Genomic DNA, 22,604 nt, shown 5'->3' with positions numbered 1-22,604 from the left:
TGTGACCCTTGAGAAGGTCAATATTCACCAGAATATGATTCGCTGTAGTGATAGAAGTTAGCAGAGATGGAAAGAGACTGTGATCTCTTTGAAATTACTGTGGTTAGAATGAAATACACTTAATATAGCAAGTTAATAACACAGTATTTCACATGAAATGAAGCTATAATGGGCCTTTTATGGTTAGGCATTGTGCCTGATAAGTTGTTGACATGATAAATATAGAATAATAACCTTAAATGTCTTTTTGCTCCCTTAGTCCTTCAAGTGAAAGCAATCTAAATGACTTAGTTTTGTGACTATCATACACATTTTTGGTTTTCTAACAGGAGCTCCTTTTCTGTAACTGTATAGACTGGTACACAAAGAACTAGTCTTTGAAAGAAAGAGATAGTTACATCAATCAGAAGAAAGCAATGATACTTTACATTTCTCCAATGTTTCACAGTTTTTCACTCATTCATTCACTGAGTATTTTAACTCTTTACTATGTGCTGTGCTACATGTTAGATGGATGGTGGTAATTGAAATAAACTCATCTTTATTTCCATGTAACAAAAACCTTTCACATGTCCCAGAGAAAAAAATAGAACAAGAGTTGACACCCCTTGGCTCAGTCTCATCGACTCCTGTTTTTTGGTGTTGTGCTTAGAACAGAGGCTTCTTGGAGTCCTCTTATGAAAGGGACTAATTCCTGGAAGGACACAGGGATTTTGTGCGATCCCAAGAACAGGGGTCACAAAAAGTCAGACACGACTAAGCCACACATGCATGTGCACACACACACACACACACACACACACACACACAGAGGAGCATGCACAGTCAGGCTCCCTAGGACCTATAATTAGACCCAGAGCAACCATGAATCTCCTTGAGCGTATTTTGCTCTTTCTTTGTAACATGTGTCAGCCACCTCTAGGGCTCAGCCACTCTGCTCCTCTGCTCTGCTCTCCTTCTGTTGGGACATATCCATCATGGGAGGCAGTAGAAGGTAGTGATCCACAAGTCCAACAGCCCGGGTTTCAGTGCCAACTCTCCTACTTACTAGCTGTGTGATAGTGAAGATATCAGTTAACCTCTCTGTGCCTTAGTTTCCTCATCTGTAAAGTGGAGATATTGATAAAACCTATATAAAGTTGTTGATTGTTCACTGACGTAAATCTCATAAAGCACTTAGTATAGTGCTTCTCATTAAATAAAAGTTGTGACAATAAACACTGACTTGGGATTTAGTCAGACATGACTGAGCAATTAAGCACAGCACACAGGATTTAGTGAAGTGCCAAGCACTGTTTTTAGGGTTTTTCGTATGTTAATTTATGTAATCCTCACAGCAGCCTTATGGTGAGAATACTACGATTATCTTCATTTTACTGACAAGAAACCAGAACTTTAGAGCTGACAAGAGTCCACATCTACTTCATTCCAAACCTGGGGTCTTAATGACTGTGCTAGCATCATAGCAAGACTAAGAGTCTTGTCCTTGAATCTATAAAATATTTTCTTCATCTCAGTGTTGCTTGATTAAGGAGCTCCTAACTTCCACTCACCTTGACTTCTCTTGGCCCTGATTCTGTTTAAGGTCTCTACTCCATGTTACCTATTCCAGCCCATCTTTTCATGACAAATCCCCTCAAGATGTGTTAAACCACCTTCTGTCAGTGTCTATTCTGGTCCCGCTGGTTCTGACTGTAGGCAGTGAGGTTACTTGGCTCAAAAAGGACCAGATAGAAGGGGTTGTGGGCATGGTATGACTGATATTTCTAATGTACCCATTCTATGGATACAATAAAAAAGGTTTTTAAAAGTCTGGAGACTGACTCGAATTAGTCTGTTAATTATCACCAGAAGTAGGACTCCAATCTGGTATGTTTTGACTCCAAGACCAGTGAACCTTCTATAATTCCTCTGGGATATGTCTCTCTGTGTATATGGAGGCCTAACTCTGCCTAGCTAGGAGCCATCATTTTACTCAGACGTGACTTCAGCCAAAATGATATTCAACAACAGCAAGTAAAAAGAGAGAAAAACAACAAATACTTCAGTTATTTTCGTACACTGGAGCTTAGTCCACTGTAAAAGTACATTGCTCACCTAATGCAATAAATTCTCTCTGGTAAATATTTGTTCTTTCTCCCTTATGATGCCTATATCAAGATTTCCTGCTTAGGTACTAAGGAGAGAGAAACTTTTTATAGCTCTATCAACACACAATTCTTGCCAGCTCAAACACTGCCAGATGCCATTTTGGGGAGGGCAGGGAAGCTAGAGGGAGACTAAGAATCCCAGAATAATTTGCACACATTCAAAGTTTAGAAAATAAAAATGATGGCTTATGAGTGGGAGCAGGGAGTTGGGCAGTGTGGAGTACAATCTGTTTTCCTAGTCCTCAGTAGAAAGTTTGTTTATACTGACTCTCCATAAAGAAATTGGACTTTAGTGTATATACACTTTCTCCCAGACCTGAAATGTTTTGAGCTTTATGCTTTTAAGAGTTTTGGATTAATGTTCACAAACAGAAGCTACCTATTAAAACTGAAAAAAGAGTATCATAGTTGAAATTACCTTGGAACACAAAACTATTCCTTAGCTATCCTGAGGCCTTGTGTCTTGATGACACCATGTCCATTATACTGAAATATTGACTGAGACTCATCCCCTGCTGGGAGAGGTGAGACAAGTATGTATTCTTAAGAAACTCAACAACCTAATTAATGCTGACAAGAAATAATGATTGCAACAAACCAAGAAGACCTTAGTTTAACCAACAGATGGTTTCCCGTGACCTCAAGGATAACAAGAAGAACTTTATTAATGACTTTCCTAGTGGTGGAATCCTGTTTATCAAATTACCACAGGGTGTGAGTGCCTGCATGCATGCTCAGTCACTCAGTCATGTCTGACTGCGACCCCATGGACTCTAGCCCACCAGGTCCTCTGTTGATGGGATTTCCAGGGGAGAATACTGGAATGATTTGCCATTTCCTTCTCTCGGGGCTCTTTCCAACCCAGGGATCGAACCTGCGTCTCCTGCTTGGCAGGCAGATTCTTCACCACTAAGCCACCTGGGAAGCCCCATCACAGAGGCAGTGTGGTCTAATGAAAAAAGCAAGGCCCCAGAGTCTGATAACCCTGAGTTCAAACCCTCCATTTGGCATGGTTCTTCCTCTGACTTAGTTTTCCCTTCTGAGTTTTAGCTTTTTTATCTGTAACAATAGGGATGTTAACACCTATCATACTTGTCCTGGAAAATACATATATTAGAATGCCTCGAGAGAAAAAGAAAGTAAATAAAAGTTATTTCTCTCCTTCCTTCCTTCATGAGAAACTCCTTATAAAACAAATTTCCACTACAACAGGGCCATTTAGCATCATTATATCTGATCTCAATTTGTAATACCTAGCACCGAGCTGTAAGAAATTTGTCCTAAGAGGATTTCTACAGTGACAGTCCTAATCCAACTTACTCAAAAGCTGGTTGCAACTTGCCCTCCAACCTTTCTATATTTTTAACAAGGTAAGTGAGGATGTTTCTAAACACCTGTCTGCTGGTTGAGAGTGAAAACATCATCTAGATATTTTCTGTACTATCTGGTCATTCTCAGAACAGTCCTGTAGAGGGGGGAGACTGAGGTCTTTGAAGATCTGATGCTGGCACTCACTAAAAATGTTTATAATTTGCATCTAAGAAATGCTTAAAGCCATAAACTTGGGTAATTAACTAACTTGGCATTGCTCAAAGTTCTGAGTGCAGAGAATCAATTAAAAGCAGCATTTCAAGTGTTTGCAAGGGGTAAATTGGGATGAAATTGTGACAGCCGATTTGAACAGATTGGAATATAGATGTGTCAGAGCAGAGGTGTCTGAGAATTATTTCTAACCTCTGGAAAGCTGATTAAATTTACCATCTCAGCATTTTCTTCTGCCTTTAATTTGGTAATGACACCCAGAGTGACTATGTAAGCCTGCAGAGTGGGGCTCTGTCCCACAAGCGTAGGTGTGAAAATCACAGTGAACTATAGCAGAGCTTCCTCTGAATTCAACATGTGTCTTCCAGAGGCAATGACTCTTGAAGCCCCAGGACAAGTGTTTTAAGAAGCATTCAAATAATATTAGCTGTTAAACTTTTAAATGCCAACCAATCAACAAACATGCATCAAAGAACTAGTATTGTTGAGCATGGAGGCAGAGACACAGAGAGAAGATTAGACATGTCTTTATGAAAGAATAAGTAGGAAGACATTGTTATTGTTCAGTTGCTAAATCTACTCTAAGTTTTTGTGACCCCATGGACTGCAGCATTCCAGGCTCCTCTGTCCTCCACTATCTCCTGGAGTTTGCTCAGATTCATGTCCATTGAATCAGTGATGCTATCAACCATCCTAATCTGTACTAAATTGGTACTGAGAGATACATACATTATATACTTTTAGAGCCCAGAGGTGGGTACACTTACTCACAGCTGAGGAAGTCACCTGGAAAAGAGGTCAAATGGGAATTAAAATACTCCATTCACTTTGCTATTAAGATCCCATGGTCTTATTTGTCTATAACCTTGACCAAAAAAAAATTTGGAAAAATATGACATGACAATGTAGGGAACTTAAGAAGGGAAGGAAAAAGAGATAGTTTAGGTATTTTTTTTCCAAAAAAGAAGATGAAGTAGGTGATTATATTATAACCTCATGGCATTATGAGATTATTATTATGTTATAATCATATGGCATTGTGTCAGCCATAATGTGGCATATGGCAGCAGCCATCTGCAAAACACCCACTGCTCAGTCAGCTCAGCTTTTAAACACTTTTCACTGATGGGGGCAATAGAATGACCCATTAGCCATTACAGTCTGAAGGGGAAATCCAACAGCACCTTATTCCAGGGTCTGGCACAGGAGTTTACTCACAAACCTTGCCCCCACTGGCTCAATGTGGGTTTCAGGAGTCACTGTGGAGGGTCTCCTTGTTGTTTGACATGCACTGCCCAGAAGGACCCAGAAAGACCTTAGAGTCCAGTTTTCTGCTAAGAATCCTGACTTCACTCTGCTTTTTAGATGGTGAGAGCTTATGGGTTTTCTGCTTGACAGAGCCTCATTAGGTAACAAGAGAGGGAGCCGTCCTAAAGAGATTAATAGTCAGTGATTCCCCAGTGTAACTTCCTCATCAACTCCAGCAGACAAATTAATTTCCTGCCTCATGTAATGCTCATGTTCTTTTAAACTGGATGCATCTACCATGGCACTGTTGTCTCAATGGATCTACTTGCTATTTTAGGGAGGGGTAGACACATCTGCCCCAGGATAGAAAAGCATCACCACCTACACTGCCTAGAAGCCCAATGTAGTTTTCCATGACTGGTTTGGACAACTTGTGTAATAAACAGTTTGTACTTTTTTGCCTACTAGGAGTATGGAAGCCATTCACTTATTCCCCAGTCATTGTGTCAAGAAATATTTGTTCATTTTCTACTATGCTTCAGGGCTTCCCAGGTGGCACTAGTGGTAAAGAGCCAAGGATGTAAGAGATACAGTTTCCATCATAGGCTGGGATTCCCTGGAGGAGGGTATGGCAACCCACTCCAGTATTCTTGCCTGGAAAATCCCCACAGAGAGAGGAACCTGGTGGGCTACAGTCCATGGGGCCACAGAGTCGGACATGACTGAGCTTCTGAGCACACACACACACACAAGACATCATCATAATAATAATCTCTTCAAAATGGAAAGCACTTATAAGATACTATCAAATACATTATTTGCTCTAGAGTAATTGGAAACATAGTGAAGCTTCCTGAAGGTACTACAGAAAAGAGAGGAAGAGGGATGTCCTTTTGGAGAGTATTCTAGAATTATACTGCACGTGTGTTTTATTGTGGGAGACTGGATGACTCAGGCCAAGTCCCAGTCAAGTAAAATGATGTCCCAAGGAGTTCAAGCATAAAGCTAACCAATCAGTTGTTACCTCTATTGAGCCTGAATTGTGCTTCCAGTGCTTTGCAGATACTACTTCTCTTAGCCCTCATAGGGATCATTCGAAGTAAGAATTAGAGTTAATAGCTTTCTTTTGATCCCCTACACAAGCATATTAAATGGTAGAAGCAACTTTAGAGTCAACTAAAGCCCCACACATAGCTAGCTCATATTGTAAGCTTACCAAAAGTCTACAGTCTTTATGGGGAAATCAGCCCTACACATTCAGAAAACAAAAAATACAGGACAACTGTACTAAGGTACGTAGCTACAAAGATGAATTTTTCTGAAGTTTAAGAATCTTCCAATGTACTATGGAAAAGGCATATTTACCACCCTTAAACATAAAATAAGTGACAGAGGAAAATCATAAACACAGAGCATTACAAATAGCAATGATTTCTAGTTTGGAGTAACCAGGAAATAATATTTGAGCTCACCTTGGCTGAGAAATAGATGCAGAAACAGTGGAAACAGTGTCAGACTTTATTTTGGGGGGCTCCAAAATCACTGCAAATGGTGATTGCAGCCATGAAATTAAAAGACGCTTACTCCTTGGAAGGAAAGTTATGACCAACCTAGATAGCGTATTCAAAAGCAGAGACACTACTTTGCCAACAAAGGTCCGTCTAGTTCGTGCTATGGTTTTTCCAGTGATCATGTATGGATATGAGAGTTGGACTGTGAAGAAAGCTGAGCACCGAAGAATTGATGCTTTTAAACTGTGGTGTTGGAGAAGACTCTTGAGAGTCCCTTGGACTGCAAGGAGATCCAACCAGTCCATCCTAAAGGAGATCAGTCCTGGGTGTTCTTTGGAAGGACTGACGCTAAAGCTGAAACTCCAGTACTTTGGCCACCTCATGCGAAGAGTTGACTCATTAGAAAAGACTCTGACGCTGGGAGGGATTGGGGACAGGAGGAGAAGGGGACGACAAAGGATGAGATGGCTGGATGCCATCACCGACTCGATGGACATGAGTTTGGGTGAACTCCAGGAGTTGGTGATGGACAGGGAAGACTGGCATGCTGCGATTCATGGGGTCACAGAGAGTTGGACACGACTGAGCGACTAAACTGAACTGAACTGAAGAAAATTAAATATTTTAACAGGTGGAGAAGAGAAGGATTTTTTTTCCAAGAAGGCAGGGTATGTGTCCTGGGGACATGGGGGCATATGGTCCATTTCAGGAATGACAAGTGGCCTAGTGTGGCTACAGTATACAGCGTTAATAAGGACGTACGATGGGAGATGAAATCCAAAGAGCAGGTTGGGGCTCTATTGTGGAATGGATGAACCACCATGCTAAGAAGTTTACGGTCTATCTTGGAGGCAATCTGGTGCCATTAATGGCTTTTAACAGGAAGGGATATTATCAGATGTGCATTTTATAAACATAAGTTACAGAAGGGAAAACTGGAGGAAAGACGGGGAAACACAGATCATAGACTGGGATGCCAGTTAGGAACCTGAGTTACCAAAGTTAATGGCAGTCAGAGTAGAAGGGAGAGGATATCATTGAGAAGCACTTAATGGGCAAGATTTAACCACAAATGAAGGAGAAACTGAAGATGAGCCTATGCTATTTAGCCTAGGTACTAGACAGAGTTTAATGAGAGTGAAGATAAAGTCCATGAAGAATCAGCTTGGGGCACAAAAGGTAAAAGATACATAGTCTTTCAGGGAAGAGATCACAGTGGGTTGAGCCAGCAGTTAGAAGGCATCCAGAACTGGCCTAAATGCTGTGACCCTATGAATGAGGGCAAGAAATCAGGGACGTTTTGTTCTAGCTCTCCTACAGCTGAACTTACATTTTATATAAGTCTGATCAACTCTGGTCAGGTGCTTGCTCCCTGTCTGTTATTGAACTCCAAGATCAAAAGGAGAATCTTTAGATTTCTTTCCCCCAGTATGCTGTAGAGTGCCCATTGTAACCCTATAGTATTAGTTATGTCTGTAGCAAATGCAGTAATGACTTAAACTCATAAAGTACTTTACACATTTAAAACGTTTGAATGTTCATCACTTGTTCATTCAACAGTCTGCTACGGGAAGTGACCACGGGGATTAAAAGTGTGTGCTCTGGAGTCAGGCTGCCTGTGTCGGGCTCTGCCACACACTCACTGTGTGACCTTAGGCAGGTTATGTAACTCCTGTGTGCCATTCCATCTCATCTGTAAAATGTGTATGATAGTAATGTGATGATGACCGAATGCATTAATTCATATAAAGCATTTAGAAGAATGTGTGGCACTAGTAAATGTTCACTGTCATCACTTTCCATAAGGCATGCTGATGAATGCTTCGAATAGCCAAGGAGTTTTTCAAGGCAGAGACTCCATCATGAAGGATTGTAGAAGTTGTGGGGAGAGAATCAGAATATAGCTAATCTATAAATCCTCAAGAACTTATTATCCTTGCATCTGATTCTAATACACCTCTGCATTCATCATCACTGAAATACTTAGAATATTTACGTTGAACAAAATACCTTGAACAAAATGGAAACATCTAATAAATACTCACCAGTGAATTTATTATATATTGAAAGAGAGAAATGCTCATAAAATGTCAGTAGAATTTAAAAATAATGATTACTCTTTTGAGGACCACAAAGGAGGCTGCATTTGTGCTGTGCTCTAATGAGTGAGATTTGATATTATGTCACATGCCCCCAAAACAGTCAGGGAATATAGATAGAGTACATTCTATAATCTGAAGTTGACAGATGACATTTTGCTGTGACAAAGCATGAAGGTGAAGTGACTGGCCCAAGGTCATACCACCACGAAGCACCCAGCTTCCTGGTTGGTTCCATCTATTCAGGCCTGCCTAAAAACCCACAGTAGCCTGATGAGCAGTTCTGGCCCTCCTTCTGCATTATGGGCTACAATCAGACTAACCAAAGTTCCTCTCCTGTGGCCTCTGCATAGATGGCCATTGCATACCCTGTGTTCAAGCAACTGCTTCGCAGCCATCTCTGGTGAAGAAATTAAAGCCCAGCACAGAGCAGATGGACCATTTTTCCATCCTGGCTGGCACACATTAGGCTCCCTCTGCATCCCGGAGATGCTAATGCCAACAGCAAGGAAAGGAAGCATGACCGATGGCTCAGAGAACACCACTGCTGCACGCTCAGAGGCAATGTCAGCAGCTCCTCCACCAGCGAGGCAGCGACAGGAGATGTGTCTGAGTGCATGCAAAGCAGGGCACCCAGCAAATGCTCCATGACAGAGCCTGGCATTTAGAAAAGAAAAGGATTCAAAACAGTCATGATAAACACCATATAGTGAATTTCTTCACACTTGTTTTTCAGGTTAGCATTATTTTTCTTCTTTATTACATATCTGGGCTGGGAAGCACAATCACCTTTCAGGTTTGGACAGTCTAAAAGTCATAATGTTTGAATTTTTTTTTAGAGTTTAATGTGGAAATGGAAAATGCATATTAGTATCTTAGAAACATTTTTTCTTTTGTTTGTGGCCATTCTAATAATAAAACATCAAAAAACTCTACCCTCAGTTAGATTATGACCACCTTTATATATCAAGCAAGTACGACAAAATGTCAATGTTGTTGCTGTGCTATTTTTGGTTTTGTCCAAAGTACTTCAAAAATTGATTAATTTACAACTACAACACAACCTCCTTCCAAGTTTCATTCCACATTGTTGTTAAAACTAGACAAAGTCCTCAAAATTAGCCTCATGCCTAAAGTATCATATTTCAAAATTTTAACTGCAGTTCATTCTGAGTAGTAGCTTGTCTTTCTTCCTCTGTTTTCCTTTGTACATACCAGTATTTGCTAAAGTTTCTTCTGTAAGAAGAAAATAAATTTAAGGAAAAGAGAGAAACAAAGACACTGGAAGGAAGAGTATAGAAACTAAGCAAGGATGGGTGAAACTGGCTATTGTGTTATGCTGCTTTAAATAGCAAATATAATTTCTAAATAAAAATATTTTTAATCCAAACACTTCCTTAGAGATATATAATAAGTAGGAAAAATATGCAAATATTGGCCATTAAATAAGAAGATGCTTATGAAAAAGATATTTAGGGTTTACTTTTTTATTGCTCATACCATTTCTGTTGCTGAAGAATTGATGCTTTTGAACTGTGGTGTTGGAGAAGACTCTTGAGAGTCCCTTGGACTGCAAGGAGATCCAACCAGTGCATTCTGAAGGAGATCAGTCCTGGGTGTTCTTTGGAAGGAATGATGCTAAAGCTGAAACTCCAGTACTTTGGCCACCTCATGCGAGGAGCTGACTCATTGGAAAAGACTTTGATGCTGGGAGGGATTGGGGCAGGAGGAGAAGGGGACGACCGAGGATGAGATGGCTGGATGGCATCACTGACTCGATGGACATGAGTCTGAGTGAACTCCAGGAGATGGTGATGGACAGGGAGGCCTGGCGGGCTGCGATTCATGGGGTCGCAAAAAGTCAGACACAACTGAGCGACTGAACTAACTAACTAACCATTTTCTGATCAACGTATCATCTAATAACCTGACCCACTTACTAGGATGTACACCAGTTGAAATTCTGGGCTTTAGAGTCTTGGCCTTAAGACATTGGGTGATTTCTTCAATCTTCTGAATTTAATGAAAAAGAGAAGGTATGAGACCTTCAAGGTAGTATACCTTCAGATAATTAAACTGAGATGTAGGCACTTTTTCTGGATCTGTATTAACCCTGAGTCTGAATGCCCTTTGACTTACTTTTAAAGAAAATTTTCAAGTTTGGACAGTGAATCTAGAGCTAAATCATGGTGAGTGAGACTCTCGAGTGACGCTCTTTGATTCTCTTTCCTCGCTCCTATGACATCAGAGTTTTAGGGTCATTTCCTGTGGTGCTAGAGCACTATCATGTATGCTGCTCAAGCCAGCATCTAGAATACATAATAGAAGTCCAATATTATGTTTTTAAAATCTCAGAAGAAATAAAAGTATATTCATCCTATGCAATGCCATTTCCCCATAAATCTTTCTTAACAGCATTATTTACCTGAGTCAACATTTCCAAACAGTCTAGCCACATCACATGAGTTCTAGTTTTGAGTCTGCTAAGCAAGATAGTTCTTCATGTGGGCAGGAAAGCCACTGCAGGGCAAATATAGTCAATATGGCTTATCATTATAACTTTTTTTTTAACCCAATACACACCACTTGTGTCATTGATCAGTTAAAATAATTCTGCTCACCTGTGAAGAGTAAAATGTGTTAACCGGCACAGCACAATGGACAGTTTCACTCCATTATGTTTATGCATTCATTCAACAAGCATTTTTACTGAGAGCCTACTAGATGTGGGGAAAAAAACAAATACTGAAGAAAAGCTGTAAAAAAATACATTGACTCTCTGGTTGAAAAAGTCTTAGTCACTCAGTCATGTCAAACTCTTTGTGACCCCTTGAACTGTAGCCTGCCAGGTTCCTCTGTCCATGGATTTTTCCAGGCAAGAATACTGGAATGGGTTGCCATTCCCTTCTCCAGGGGATTTTCCTGACTCAGGGATCAGACTCAGGTCTCCCACATTGCAGGTAAATTCTTTACCATCAGAGCCATCAGGGAAGCCCAGTTTATGTTTTGAGAAGGATGATCAACAAAAAAATTTAATGGTAGAAAGCAATTTGAGGAAAAGAGGAAAAGCAAGTGGCCTTTTAGAGATGCGGTGACTCAAAGCTTCCCCAGGGATACAATATTGATCTGAATACAAAAAGACAAGAAGGATTAAACCAAGGTAAGAGCCAGGGATGGAGCAATCCAGGCAGAGGACAACATATATAAAGCCTCTGGGGAGGCGTGGCACGTCCAGCAGACTGGGTAGAGGAGAAGCGTGGGACACGATAATGGTAGAGAGACCACACAGGGCCTATAGAGAGTCCAGATTCAAGACCAGTGGAAAACTATTTGCAGATTTAAAACAAGAAAAGGCCTATTCTAATTTCCCCTTGTAAAATATCTTTCTAACTGCTGTAAGGTGTAGATGGTAAGAGGAACATCAAGAAAGCAGAGACACCAGCAATGAAGTTATTACTGCAGTCCAGTTGAGATAAATGTTGATAGCTTAAACCATGACTATAGTTGTAGTAACAGAAGAAAACTGGTTAGAAAGATACACTGATGATAGAAACAATAGAATGTGGAGCTTATCTGGATATGGGAAAGCATGGTAGAGTAGGGAAAGGAATCAAATGTTATTCTTAAATTTTGACTTGAGAAACTAGAGTCTGGAGCTCAGGAGATAAATCTAGAGATATAAATTTGGGAGTTGCTTAGCTATATATTTGGGAGTTGCTTAGCTTCCCTGGTGGCTCAGAGGTTAAAGCGTCTGCCTCTAATACGGGAGTCCTGGGTTCGATCCCTGGGTCGGGAAGATCCCCTGGAGAAGGAAATGGCAACCCACTCCAGTATTCTTGCCTGGAGAATCCCATGGACGGAGGAGCCTGGTGGGCTACAGTCCATGGTGTCGCAAAGAGTCTTGCACGACTGAGCGACTTAACTTAACTTAGCTATAAATGGCATTTAAAGCTGTAGAACTGGATAAGGTCATCTATGAAGCAAAGACTGAGAAGCCATTTCAACATTTGGAGAACAAATGGAGACTGAAGAGCCACCTGAGAAAACGGAGAAGAAACAATCAGGTAGAAGAAAACCAGAGTGTGGTGTTACGGGATCCAAGAGAAGAGAATTGCTCCAGAAATAAACACAGCACTCAACTGTGCTGAGTGCTGCTAAGAGCTCAGGTGAATTTAGAATAAAAGCCTATACGCTGGATGTGGCACATTTATTATTATTATTTATTTATCATTCTTTATTATTATTATTACTTCTAATAATAATTAGAAATTATTATTGACATTGACAAGAAGTTTCAGTGAGAGATGGGAATTAACATCCAATTGGAGTACATGAAGACTGAATGGGAAATGAAGAAGAGAAAACCATAGGTCTACCCATTTCATTTGAAAAGTTTTACTGTGAAGATAAACAGAAATAAGGAGTTAATGGGAATTAGAGAACCAAGAAATAATTTTTTAATATGGAAGATTCCAAAATCCTGCTGATTGGAGTGATCAAGTAAGAGGAAGGGAGGTGGAGAATAACTTAAGGAGAGAACTATTTCAAGAATAGGAGAGAAGAGGATCTTGAGTGAGAATAAAGGGGGAAATCTTGAATGGTAGCAGGGCAGATATTCCATGAAGAAACACAGAAAAGGTGAGAACAGATGCCAGCAGATGTGTAGATAAGGGGGGAAAGGCAAGATCATCAGTTAGGGAACTGGAAACTGGGAAGTCTGACAAGAGAGGTGAAGATCTGAATTGTTTCTAAGAGAGAGAAATTGAACTCACTAGGGAACTGTAGGTGGTGGTTGATGCTGTTTGATATTTAGTCATTATTTAATGTGAAACCAGTGCATCAGCCTTTGTGATTTTCTATAGTAAAGGTTGCTGTCACTTCACAGAAACAGAAAAAAAGAAAAAAAAGGATGCTGCTTTCACTAACACTGGAGTTTAGTCTGACAAACACAATGAAGGAAAAGTGAGGGGAAACGCGAGGCAAAGGAGTTAAGGAGTTCCACGGGGAACGAGTATGGCCTCCTAGGTGGCGCTAGTGGTAAACAACCTGCCTGCCAACGCAGGAAACGTAAGAAACGTGAGTTTGATCCCTGGGTCGAGAAGGAAATGGCAACCCACTCCAGTATTCTTGCCTACAGAATCCCCATGGACAGAGGAGACTGGCGGGCTACAGTCCATAGAGTCCAAAAGAGTCAGACAGGAGTGGAGACTGAGCATGCGTGCATGGGGAGAGGGACATAGTAAGAGACCGTGAACTCGGTTAGGCAACTTCAGAGGTAGAGGGAAGAGACGAGAGGTTGATGGATAATGAACTAAGGCAGCGTCACTGGATGAGGGACTCAAAAAGATTAGAATTTGTTGCAGAGAGACTCTTAGAATAAATAAGCTTCAAAACAGTACTTATTGACCAGGGAGTAGGATTCTCAAAGTCAAGATTTCTAAGATGGTGCAATTACTGGTGATGATAAAAAATTAAGGGTGTGACCCTGAGAGTCAGTGGCTGAGGGGGAGAGGAAGACTAGATTATACCCTTTGATTCTCAGCAATTTCTTATAAGGGAATCAAACCAAAAACCCCACTAGGGAATGGTAGAGAATATCTTCTATTTGGAAGTAAGAATCTAGTGATCATGTTATACTTCTATATTCTAGCAGCATGACTTGGAAATCTCCTTAGTGCCTCAGTTTTATCATCTGAAAAATGGAACTAATCACGACTAAGTTGATATTCACAAGGTTATTGTCACTTTTAAATAGAGTAACAGATACCAAACTCATTTTAAACTATGGGATCACTGTAAAATGCAAGTCATCATTTGGATTATTTTATAGGTAAGGAAACCAGGCCTCAAGAAAAGTAAATGATCAAGGTTAGACAGTAAATGAAGAATTAAATTCTCACTATTTGACACATAGCCTAGTGCTCTTTTCATCAAACCATTTTGCCAATCAAACTCAAAATCTAACTCCCATTTGCTAAAAACAAATGCTTTTTGCATATTTGAATCTTTGTGTAAATAAATTCACTGAATTACAAACTGATTTTTAATGAACTGTGACCCAAAGCACAGACATCCTTAATACCCTACCATCACAACATATTACCTCTTAGGGTCAAGGAATGAGGATCAGAGCACTATCTTGAGTATTAATGTGCAATGTAGAACATCATAAGGCTGATGCGCATGCAGGCACTATCCGCATTTTCAGTGCTGGGAGTCTTCCTGGGTTTGCATTACCCAGAATGACATGCATATATTGAAGCTAAACTTTAACAAAAAATGATGAATAAAATCTCTGTCTTGGCCCAGAGCATTGTATTAGCCATAGGATAAAATGGACATAGAAGCAAAGCAGGTATAAATAACTATTTAACTCAGATAAATGAACCAGTCTAAGATAACCATAATACTCCATGTGACTACATGAAAATCAATCAATGGGAACAATAAACTAAATTTAGAACAGCAAGAAAAAGAAAGAGCGTATTTATTGTCTTCTCTCACATCTGGAATGAATAATGTAGTACGGGAATCCTAACTAAATTACAGTGTGTGTACATCCAACTAAAATTGTACTCTCTTGCTTACAAATCACACTTTGCTAATCAGGTAATGGTGGTCGTGCCCTCTTATAAAGTAAACATCAAAGAAAAATAATCATCCCAGAGTGTGAGACCAGGGATTTACCTCTGGAGTGCATTCTTTGTTTCCTAAAGTGCACTGCTGTGGCTACTAAGACCCTCACAAGTGTTATCAAATATACACTGAAAAGAGATGCCTGACATCTGCTAACTACTGTAGCCACATCCTTAAGAGATGGGCTGAGTGGAGACTTGTCACAACCTTGCTCATGTTCTGTTTTATAAAAGAAACCCTCCTCCCATTTCTTGTTGACTTTTTGCATTCTACCTTTTTTTTATTTTTCTAAAGGGAGCCTGAGACGTGATAAGAAAAGGACATTCACTTTAGTAAACAAGATTCAACTTGCCTCCTACACAACCTGTCGCCAATTTTCCACCCACAACTCCACCCACTTCCTCTTCAGCAAAAGGAGCCTGAGTCAGGCTTCTAGACCTGCTCTGCTAGAATCTGGGTGGGTGAGTGGGTGGGTGTGTGCGTGCACACCTTTCATGGCACAAGGCTGAAGTTGTAATCTTCCTGGTTTTATACAAGGAAATGCTTTCATTAATCACTTGTCTGTTCCCTATTCCCCAGAGAGAGCCCCTCAAAACTTCCTATTCTATACCTTCTCCCTGTTCATTAAGCCCTCAATCCTGCCTCTGCTCCTCTCATGTCTAAATGTACTTTCCCCTCTTTCTACTGAGAAGATGGCAGTTCTAAGACACAAACTACCCTTATCTTTGCTATCCAAATATTCTTTACCTTCTTCTGTCCTCTTCTCCTTCCTTCCTTCCTTCCCCAACACAACCTCCCTACGATACACCTAGGCTTTTCTTCCTTTCCACATCTACTTCTGTATCTTTACTCATCTCTTCCTCTCCAAATGTTATTGAAACATAAAGTTTCATCTCAAATCCCACGTCCTATATAAAATCTCCCCTCACCTTCCCTGACATCTCCCTCTTCCAGATTCCACTGAAAAGTATGTTTTATAATAGTGATTTGGCAATTAATTTAACTGCTTTGTGACAACTGCACTGTTATCTTTGATTGTTATATTTATTATTTTATTTCTGCCATGTCTCACCATATATTGCAAAAAGAAGCATACATCAAAGTCTTAAAAGTAATTATTTGTGTAAAACTCAAATAAATGTTAAAGGTAGGAACTTACTGTACAAGGAGCCAGTGCCTGAAATATCCTCTTAATCTATCTACAACCCTTGTAAGTAGGACTAGAGATTAGGTCTTATTTTTAGATTCAGGATCAGGGGCCACTGCTAGGACCACTGTTCCCCAGGCACCTTCTCTTCTGCCTCATCCACAAAATCTCAGTCAAGACCAAACTGATATCTATGACCCAATGCCTGAGGTTGTATGCAGGTCTGTGTCTCTTTAGCCCTGAGAAGATGCATACACACACACTCCGCATTGGGCCAATCCATCAGACAAGACTTCTTTTGTCCAGACACTTTCTCCTTTGATCTGATCATTTGCTTCACCTCAGGCTGCAGTATCTGTGTTCACTTTGGCTGATGCTCAATCTGGCTCCTGCCAAGTCTCTTTTCCCAGGAAGGATAATCCTCCATTATCCACTGCATGCAGATAGGAATCTAAGTACGGACAGATTAACCTAGAAAAGTTTATTCAGAGATTTTTCAGCAACCCCTTATTAAGCACCTGCTCTGTCCTGGACCTCCAACCTTGATGCCTGAGTCATCTGCTTCCCCACAACAGTGGTAGTCCCTCTTCTAAGGCAAGTTTGCCCCAGTCGCTGTGAAAGTGCTGCACTCAATATGACAGCAAACTTGGAAAACTCAGCAGTGGCCACAGGACTGGAAAAGGTCAGTTTTCATTCCAACCCCAAAGAAAGGCAATGCCAAAGAATGTTCAAACTACCACACAACTGCACTCATCCCACACGCTAGCAAAGTAATGCTCAAAATTCTCCAAGCAAGGCTTCAACAGTACATGAACCAAGAACTTCCAGATGTTCAAGATGGATTTAGAAAAGGCAGAGGAACAAGAGATAAAATTGACAACAACATCTGTTGGATCACCGAAAAAGCAAGAGAGTTCCAGAAAAACATCTACTTCTGCTTTATTGACTACGCCAAAGCCTTTAACTGTGTGCCTCACAACAAACTGTGGAAAATTCTTAAAGAGATGGGAATACCAGACCACCGTATCTACTTCCTGAGAAATCCGTATGCAGGTCAAGAAGCAAAAGGTAGAACCAGACATGGAGCAACAATCTGGTTCCAAACTTGGAAAGGAGTACATCAAGGCTGTATATTGTCACCCTGTTTATTTGACCAATATGCAGAATACATCATGCGAAATGCCAGGCTGGATGAAGCACAAGCTGGAATCAGGACTGCCAGGAGAAATATCAATAACCTCAGATATACAAATGATACCACCCTTATGGCAGAAAGCAAAGAGGAACTAAAGAGTCTCTTGATCAAAATGAAAGAGGAGAGTGAAAAAGTTGGCTTAAAACCAGAATTTATTTTCTTGGGCTCCAAAATCACTGTAGATAGTTACTGGGGACAGGAAATTAAAAGATGCTTGCCTCTTGGAAGAAAAGCTGTGACAAACCTAGACAGCATATTAAAAAGCAGAGACAATACTTTGCTGACAAAGGTCCATCTAATCAAAGCTATTGTTTTTCCAGTAGTCATGTATGGATGTGAGAGTTGGACCATAAAGAAAGCTGAATGCCAAATATTTGATGCTTTTGAACTGTGGTGTTGGAGCAGCCTCTTGAGAGTCCCTTGGACAGCAAGGAGATCAAAAGGAAATCATCCCTGAATATGCATTGGAAGGACTGATGTTGAAGCTGAAGCTCCAATACTTTGGCCAACTGATGCAAAGAACTGACTCACTGGAAAAGATCCTGATTCTGGGAAAGATTGAGAGCAGGAGGAGAAGGGGATGACAGAGGATGAGATGGTTGGCTGGCATCACCGACTCAATGGACATGAGTTTGAGTAAACTCCAGGAGCTGGTGATGGATAGGGAGGCCTGGCGTACTGCAGCCCATGGGGTTGCAAAGAGTCAGACATGACTGAGCAACTGAACTGAACTGGGCTGCCTTAGTTTGTGAGTTTCTGCCTGACCCTACTTCCTGTCCTTCCCAAACTCCATAGATTCAGACCATCACAGACACCCCAGACTAGTTTGTTCCCCACTATGCTTTCCATCATGAAAACTGCAGCACCCTTAAGAATTTTGAAGTCATAAAATCTTCCAAGCAGTTGGAAGACTACATACTACACTCTAAACATCGACCTCCAATCAAAGAAAGAATATACAAATGGTTTGAAAAAAATGTATATTCAGTATTTTTTTTTGTTTTCTGTAATATGTATCATCAAAAGTAAAACTTGACAGAATTTTCTAGGTTGACAAAGTGTTTTGGGTTCCTGGACTCAATTTCCAAACAAGGAGTGTGTGTATGGTGGGGCGGGGCGGGGAGGGTGGTGGTGCTAAGCAGTTTTAGACCTCAGCAAGGTGTCCTACAATTCACCTCAGTTATGACATTATCTACCTGGAGATTGCATCAGATTCCACAGGTTCAGAGTCAGTCCTACAAGACTGTCTCTCACATTCAGATGCCACTCAGAAGCCTGTGCTTCTGACAGACCAGCTACGGAATGGATGTTCCAGCAACCTCCTCTTAGGCAACTCAGCACAGATGCCAGTTGCAAACTCAGGCTGTCACCTGTATTTCTGACCAATTGGTTATAAATCAGGGGTTCCCAAGATCCCTTCTGTGGATTCATCAAGAAACATTTTGCTTACTAGATCACTGGTTTACTGTAAAAGGACATCAGGAACAGCCAGATGGAAGAGATGAATAGGACAAGGTACACGGAAAGGGGACAGAGCTCCTATGGTCTCTCCAGGTACCACTGTCCCCAGTCTCCATGTTCACCAATCCGGAAGTTCTCCAAACCCCATACTTTTGGGGGTTTTTTATGGCAACTTCATTACATCAGCATGATTGATTAAACCATTAGTAGCAGTATTAGTCACTCAGTTGTATCTGATTTTTTTCTACCCCTTGGACTATGTAGCCTGCCAGGCTCCTCTCTGAACTAAGATGGACTGGAATGGGTAAATTTAACTCAGATGACCATTATATCAACTACTGTTGGCAAGAATCCCTTAGAAGAAAGGGAGTAGCCATCATAGTCAACAAAACAGTCTGAAATCCAGTACTAGAATGCAGCCTAGAAATGCAGTACTAGAATGCAGTACTAGAAATGACAGAGTGATCTCTGTTCATTTCCAAGGCAAACCATTCACTATCACAGTAATTCAAGTCTATGTCCCAACCAGTAATGCTAAAGAAGCTGAAGTTGAATGGTTCTATGAAGATCTACAAGACCTTCTAGAACTAACACCCAAAAAAAAGATGTCCTTTTCATTATAGGGGACTGGAATGCAAAAGTAGGAGGTTACGAAATACCTGGAGTAACAGGCAAATTTGGCCTTGGAATGCAGAATGAAGCAGGGCCAAGGCTAACAGTTTTCCCAAGAGAACGCACTGGTCACAGCAACCTCTTCCCACAACACAAGAGAAGACTGTACACATGGACAGCACAAGAAGGTCAATATTGAAATCAGATTAATTCTATTTCTTGCACCAAAGATGGAGAAGCTCTATACTGTCAGCAAAAACAAGACCTGGAGCTGTCTGTGGCTCAGATCATGAACTCCTTTCGCCAAATTAAGACTTAGATTGAAGAAAGTGGGGAAAACCACTAGACCATTCAGGTATGACCTAAATCAAATCCCTTACGATTATACAGTGGAAGTGACAAATAGGTCCAAGGGATTAGATCTTATAGACAGAGTGCCTGAAGAACTATGGACGGAGGTTTGTGACACTATACAGGAGGCAGTGATCAAGATCATCCCCAGAAAAAAAATGCAAGAAGGCAAAATGGCTGTCTGAGGAGGCCTTACAAATAGCTGAGAAAAAAAGAGAAGCTGAAGGCAAAGGAGAAAAGGAAAGATATAACCATTTCAATGCAGAGTTCCAAAGAATAGTAAGGAGAGATAAGAAAAGCTTCCTCAGTGATCAGGGCAAAAAAATAGAGGAAAACAATAGAATGGGAAAAACTAGAGATCTCTTCAAGAAAATTAGAGATACCAAGGCAAAATTTCATGCTAAGATGGGCTCAATAAAAGACAGAAATTGTATGGACCTAGCAGAAGCAGAAGATATTAAGAAGAGGTGGCAAGAATACACAGAACTGAACAAAAAAGATCTTCACGACCTAGATAATCATGATGGTGTGATCACTCACCTAGAGCCAGACATCCTGGAATGCGAAGTCAAGTGGGCCTTGGAAAGCATCGCTACAAAGAAAGCTAGTGGAGGTGATGGAATTCCAGTTGAGCTGTTTCAAATCCTAAAAGATGATGCTGTGAAAGTGCTGCACTCAATATGCCAACAAATTTGGAAAACTCAGCAGTGGCCACAGGACTGAAAAAGTTCAGTTTTCATTACAACCTCAAAGAAAGGCAATGCCAAAGAATGCTCAAACTACTGCACAACTGCACTCATCTCACATGCTAGTAAAGTAATGCTCAAAATTCTCCAAGTCAGGCTTCAGCAATATGTGAACATTGAACTTCCAAATGTTCAAGCTGGATTTAGAAAAGGCAGAGGAACCAGAGATCAAATTGCCAACATCTGCTAGATCATCAAAAAAGCAAGAGAATTCCAGAAAAACATCTACTTCTGCTTTATTGACTATGCCAAAGCCTTTGATCATGTGGATCACAACAAACTGTGGAAAATTCTTCAAGAGATGGGAATTCCAGATCACCTGACCTGCCTCTTGAGAAATCGTTATGCAGGTCAGGAAGCAATAGTTAGAACTGGACTTGGAACAACAGACTGGTTCCAAATCAGGAAAGGAGTACATCAAGGCTATGTATTGTCAACCTGCTTATTTAACTTATATGCAGAATACATCATGAGAAACGCTGGGCTGGATGAAGCACAAGCTGGAATAAATATTACCAGGAGAAATATCAATAGCCTCAGATATGCACCACTGTGACACCACTCTTATGGCAGAAAGCGAAGAAGAACTAAAGAACCTCTTGATGAAAGTGAAAGAGGAGAGTCAAAAAGTTGACTTAAAACAACATTCATAAAACTAAGATCCTGGCATCAGGTCCCATCACTTCATCACAAATAGATGGGGAAACAATGGAAACAGTGTCAGACTTTATTTCTTTGGGCTCCAAAATCACTGCAGATGGTGACTGCAGCCATGAAATTAAAAGATGCTTACTCCTTGGAAGGAAAGTTATGACCAACCTAGACAGCATATTCAAAAGCAGAGACATTATTTCGCCAACAAAGGTCCATGTAGTCAAAGCTATGGTTTTTCCAGTAGTCATGTGTGGATATGAGAGATGGACTATAAAGAAAGCCAAGTGCTGAAGAATTGATGCTTTTGAACTGCGGTGTTGAAGAAGATTCTTAACAGTGCCTTGGACTGCAAGAAGATCCAACCAGTCCATCCTAAAGAAAAGCAGTCCTGAATATTCTTTAGAACAAATGAAGCCAAAGCTGAAACTCCAATACTTTGGCCACCTGATGGGAAGAACTAACTCATTTGAAATGACTCTGATGCTGGGAAAGATTGAAGGCAAGAGGAGAAGGGGACGACAGAGGATGAGATGTTTGGATGGCATCACTGACTCAATGGACATGAGTTTGAGTAACCTCTGGGAGTTGGTGATGGACAGAGAAGCCTGGTGTGCTGCAGTCCCTGGGGTCGCAAAGAGTCGGACACGACTGAGAGACTGAACTGAGCTGAACTGAGGTTCCTCTGACCATGCGATTCTCTAGGCAAGAATACTGGAGTGGATTGCCATTTCCTTTTCCAGAGGATTTTCTCGACCCAGGCAGATTCTTTAGCATCTGAGCCACCAGAGAATCCCAATTGGTCATTGGCAATTGATCCAGTTTTTAATCTCCTCTCCTGGGAGGAAACGGGGCGGGGGCGGGGGGGGTAGGTCTGAAATTTCCAAACCTCTAATGGAAGAGTTGGCAACCAGTCCCTATTCTTAAGTGAAAGTGAAAGTGGAGTCGCTCAGACGTGTCCGACTCTGCCACCCCATGGACTGTAGCCCATCAAGCTCATCCATGCATGAGATTATCCAGTCAAGAGCACTGGAGTGGGTTGCCATTTCCTTCTCCACGGGATCTTCCCAACCCAGGAATCGAACCCAGGTCTCCTGCATTGTAGGCAGACATACCATCTGAGCCACCAGGGAAGTTTTGGCACACACCCTATCCTTAGATGTGTGCCAAAAGTCACATCAATAACATAACAAAAGACACCTTTACTACTCTGTCACTAGGAAATGCCAAGGGTTCAGGAGTTCAGTGCCAGAGG

Source organism: Budorcas taxicolor, chromosome 1 (genome assembly GCF_023091745.1).
Source record: "Budorcas taxicolor isolate Tak-1 chromosome 1, Takin1.1, whole genome shotgun sequence".
Lineage (NCBI taxonomy): Eukaryota > Metazoa > Chordata > Mammalia > Artiodactyla > Bovidae > Budorcas > Budorcas taxicolor.
This window is presented reverse-complemented; position numbering follows the sequence as displayed.